The sequence below is a fragment of the Zea mays genome, chromosome 7, assembly GCF_902167145.1.
Source record: "Zea mays cultivar B73 chromosome 7, Zm-B73-REFERENCE-NAM-5.0, whole genome shotgun sequence".
NCBI classification, from domain to species: domain Eukaryota; kingdom Viridiplantae; phylum Streptophyta; class Magnoliopsida; order Poales; family Poaceae; genus Zea; species Zea mays.
In genome coordinates, this window is record NC_050102.1 from 30,777,118 (window position 1) to 30,782,356 (window position 5,239).

At 44.0% G+C, this 5,239-nt stretch overlaps 1 pseudogene; it reads left to right on the forward strand.

Moving 5' to 3' along the window:
- The first annotated feature begins 286 nt into the window (after window positions 1–286).
- On the forward strand, window positions 287–1,034 carry LOC103633807 (uncharacterized; annotated as a pseudogene).
- The last annotated feature ends 4,205 nt before the right edge of the window (window positions 1,035–5,239 follow it).

Sequence of the window (5,239 nt, forward strand, 5' to 3'; positions counted from 1 at the left end):
GAAATATATTATAATGTCATATGATTATCCATGTTATTTCTCATGTTTCATATGCTTCATCTTTCGTTGATATATGCTGTGATTATGAAGGTACGTCCTTCATAATCTCCGTCCGAAGATCGTTATATCCTTAGTGAAATAATGCTTCGAAGGACGAAGGACATTAACCATTAATCTACTTTTGTGTTGCATTGTTCTTAATTCATAACATTTGAGAATAAGTCCCAACAATACTTCTTAACAATTAAGGCAATGTTACCAATCTCTTCATGTGGCTCATCTAGGGATGGCAATTTTACGGTTTGAGTATCTGTCGGATATCTGACCCGTCGGGTTTAGATTCAGGTATAAAATTTGACCTATGGGTCTCGCACATACCCAACCCGTGATAAATTCGGATCGGGTACGGTTCTCCTTTCACCCGCGAGTCACCCACGGATATACGGAATTAGACCAAACTACGTCTAAAGCTCATGTGACATTAACTCTAGTGATGCCTGGTGGCATGTGCATTTTAGTTCGACCTCTAGCCTTTGTCCGTCTCCCACCTCCAGCTGCCACTCTCGAGACCCGTTCGGTCGTCTCCCACCTCCAGAGATAGCCTTCCTCTACTACGCCTTCTTCACCTTCCACGCCACCTCCGTCCTACTCCTCTTCCTTTCCTCCTTCACTGCCTCGGTAGCACCGTGTAGCGATCGTGGATCCCCCATCTCATCTTGCTGCTCTCCTCGCTCTCCATGCTCTGGGCTCAGCGGTACAAGTCCGACATGGAGGTCAACCTGGAACGCCTCCTTGCATGGTAGCGCGAGGATGCGCTGCTCTTGGCCAGGTGTGTCTCCAAGCTCAAGCACAAGGGCCTCCACTTTGACCTGCTCAAGGAGGTGGACACGTTGCGTAGGGCCAAGAACCTCCACGCCGAGGCCAAGGGCGTAGATAGGCCCAGGAGGCAGCGGTCTTGGGATCTGTCCATCTTCGCGCTCTTCACCGTCGTCTGCAAGGTGCTCGTGCTCACCAGGTTCCTGCTCTGCAATTAGCAAAGATTGCATGTTGTATGGGAAGCGATCATCACGTGCTATGGTTGCCTTCTTGGCTTCCTCCTTATTCGTTCTGCGAATTTCAGTGTTAGTGTTTTGTCTATTTGTAATAACAATTAGGAAATTATCTGATGTGTTTCGTTTAGTCCTTCTGGTTGTAACAGAGTAACCGCTCGATCGGTACCCAATACCCGACGAGTACAGGCATGGATACAAAATTATACCTACAGTATAGTCGCGGGCGGGTATGAATAATCCCCGCAGGCATCGTCGCAGGTGGGTATTTACTCTACCCAATCCGAATCCGACTGTTGTCATCCCTAGGCTCATCTTCACTATCACTTTCACTAGAGGAGGATGAAGTTTCTATTTTTTCTTCATTTTCTTGCTAGTTTTCAGCTTGGTTGTAGATGCACCCTTGCTGAAATTTCCCTTGTTGCCATAAGAATTCTTTGAAACCATGTTGGCTTTTAAAGCAATGTCCTTAATTTTCATCCCTTCTAACTTGGCTTGCAACTCTCCAATTTTCCTTCTCTCTAATGCCTCTTCTCGTTGCATATCAAAGGTCAAGATTCTACCAATGACATCACTAGGTGTAAATTGGTCAAACCTTTTCTTATCCCTAATCAAGGTTACAATAGTTTCATTCCTTGGTGAGTAAGCTTCTAGCATGATTTGACAACTTTGTGATCAGTTATTTCTTGCCCACCAAGTCCTCTAATCTTGACCATCAATCTATCAAACATCTTTAGTGGGCCCTCGTTTTCTAAGATAACAAATCTATTTAGCTTATCCATCAAGAGCTTGATTTTGGATTGTCGTACCTTGTCAACTCCTTCATGAGCAATATGCAAAGTGTCCCATATATCATTTGCCACTTCCATTCCTATTACCTTGTTGTATTCACTCCACTAAGTGCACTCAGCAAGGCACTAGTGGCTTGAGCATTTAGATGAATCCAACGATACTCAAGAGGAGTGAGGCTACTAGGGTCTTGTGGTTCTTGTAACCCATTTCTAACAATCTCCCAAAGCTCAGGATGGAGCCCAATAAGGTAAGTTTTTATCATGTGCTTCCATTTTGCAAAGTTTGTTCCATCAAACTGAGGTAGCTTTCTTGCAGGAACATTTACAAGAGATCTTGGATCAATGTTAATCATAGAGATATTATAGTTGAGTGGCACCTTTCCATAGACATTTTTGTTGTCCTTGTTCTCCTTTTTATGTTCCTCTTGGAAATTTCATATGACTCGTCATCGTCTCCATCTTCACTACTATTAGATTTATCCTTTTCTTTCATATTTTTCCTTCTTCTTTTCTGATTTCTTTTGTCTTTCTTCTTCTTCTAATCTCAGTTTCTCTTGTCTCCTCAATCTCCTTGTTGCTCTCTTATTGAGCCTTTCTTCTTCTAATTCTTGAGCTTTCTTTCTTACCACTCTTCTCAATTTTCTCCCTTCTTTTGTTCTCGCTCTTTCACCTTTAGATATTTATGCATAGATTGTTGCATAGCTTGTGTAAGATATACTTTCGTTGCTGGATTCTTCACCAAAGAGATTAATCCCATCGTCCAAGGTCTCCTTGCCTCGACTAGACGTAGCCATTCCTCACGCAGTGAAGCGTTGTAGAGGAACCACACTTTGATACCACTTGTAAGGATCTAGTATGCCTAGAGGGGGGTGAATAGGGTACCTGTAAAAACTCAACTCCAGAATAGGTCAAATTCCCAAGCGATAGAGCCACTCTGAGCCCGGCACTGCCGCGCTGATGCCTAACATTGCCGGACAACCTAAATACTTCCGACTTGAATCAAACTTTAGCAGGTTCTAAGAGTACTGAAGACCAACTTCTACCTGAATATGAAGATGAAACTAGTAACACACAGTAAGCAGATAGTACAGGGTTGAAAGATATTCAAACTATGTAATACTCAAACCCTAACTACTCAAATAAGCATTTAAGATCAGCGCATAGTGACACAAGATTTATCCTGTGGTTCAGCTCGCCATAAAGGCTTGCCTACCTCCACGTTGTTGAGGAAAGCCACAGAGGCAAAGGGTCACACACCCTTCCTCGATCTCAAGCTAAGAGCTCTTGCTCTTAGTATGAGAGGGGTTTTCACGATATAAAGGGTGACTTACAAAATCCCAAGGCTGCAACAACCTTTGCAGCTTGTAGAAGATACAATACGCTAGCTAGGAGCAACCTCCAAGAATCGAATGAGGAATGCCGACCTTGAGGGACCCCAATGCTCAAACATGAACTGAAGAAGAGTTAGGGTTCTTGATGTTTTAAGTGTTCTTCTCAGTTTGAGTGGGAGAGCAGTCAGGTTTGAGCTAAGGATGGAGCAAGTGAGTGAGAGAGTCAACAAGGATAAGGAATGTATAAGAAACCTTTCTGCCATATCCCTGTGTTAGGATAAGCAGTAGGTGACTGTTGGAGACACAAGTAATAAAAAATTCAAAGCCTCTTCAAGTCTAAGGAATATTTTAATGTCTGGTAGTGCCAGGGCGCGATAGTGCCACGCTATCCAGGGTGATCAAATAGCTATGAAATTTTAGCACATGCTTTTTGACTTAGATAGAGTTGGGAGATGAGGTTTGGGCATTGGAGGACCAAGTTTACCAGACAAATCTACTGATCCTTAATAGTACGACCTCTCAATACTATGAAATAAGATAAATCCATACAACATATTACATTGGCTTTTGGGGTCCCTCCTTTGTCATGAGCACTTCTCCCTTTTTGGCGCTTCCCTATTACACATCTTGATAAACAATATTAGTCCTCTAATTGTATAGTCATTATTGAAAGCTCTATTGTGGGTTTTGGTGGTTTGGATGACAGCCCAATTAAAGGACTAGCAGGTGTGCTAAGTGTTGGACATGTGCTTAATGCAAAGTTTATAGGGTTCAACACAAGTGAGCAAGTGTGATGGTCCAAAGACTGGAATATCTATAGATAATGGACATCAAAAGTAAGATGGACATTGCTTAAGTGAGACTCGGTGTGCGTAACTCGGAGACAACTGATTGATAGTTGCCTAGAGGGGGGTGAATAGGCAAACCCTGAAATTTATAAACTTAAATACACGCTAAGGCAGGGGTTAGCGTTAGAATTAAATTCGAGTGCAGAAGATTGTTTCTCTTGCTATGAGTTGCTCAATTAATGCAGATGACGTTTGGGAGCAAACTCAAATCAATATTAGCAAGGAAACTTTAGAGAGAGGAAAGAGGGCAGACAAATCAAGCGAAGATCAATGCAAGTGAACATGGTGATTTGTTGTACCGAGGTTCGGTTCCAAAGAACCTAGTCCCTATTGAGGAGGCCACAAAGGCCGAGTCTATTTCAACCCTTTTCCTCTCTCAAACGGTCACTTAGACCGGATGAGCTTTTCTCCTTAATCACTTGGGTCACTAAGACCCCGCAAGGACCACCACACACTTAGGTGTCTCTTGCTAGCTTTACAAAGCACTTAGAGAAATAAGGATAGAAAGGAGAAAGCAATCCAAGCAACAAGAGCAACAAATGAACACAAAACTCTGTCTCTCAAGTCACTAAGTGGTTGAGTTGATTTTGAGACTTGGCAAGTATCTGATCTTTGGAATGTGTCTTGGAGTGAATGCTATTGCTCTTGTATTGAATAGGAACTTCAGAAAAACTTGGATGCCATTGAAGGAGGTGGTTGGGGGGTATTTATAGCCTCCAACCACTTCCTAGCCGTTGGCTGAGTTTGCTGGCGATGGGCACACCGGACAGTCCGATGGCGCACCGGACAGGTATTGTTCACTGTCCAGTGCGCGCCATGTCAGCAAGCCCGTTGGGGTTTGGAGCGGTCGACCGTTGGAATCTTGTGTCCTCTAGCGGCACCGGACAGTCCGGTGGCACATCGGACATGTCCGGTGCATTCTGACTTTGCTGCATGACATCTACTTGAGCACTATTCACTTTTACTGTTCATTGCAGTCGACCGTTGGCGCCAGGTTATCATTGCTTCGATGGCTCACTGGACATGTCCGGTGCACACCGGACAGTCCGGTGAATTATAGCGGAGCGCACCCTGAAGAAACCCGAGAGTGGCTGGTTTGAGTGTTGCTCGGCCTGGGGCACCGGACACTGTCCGGTGCGCCACTGGCAGCACATTCTCAAGTCTTGCTCTAAATATTGTTGAGTCCCCAACTCAATTTCTTTCTTGGTTTGTGTTGAACC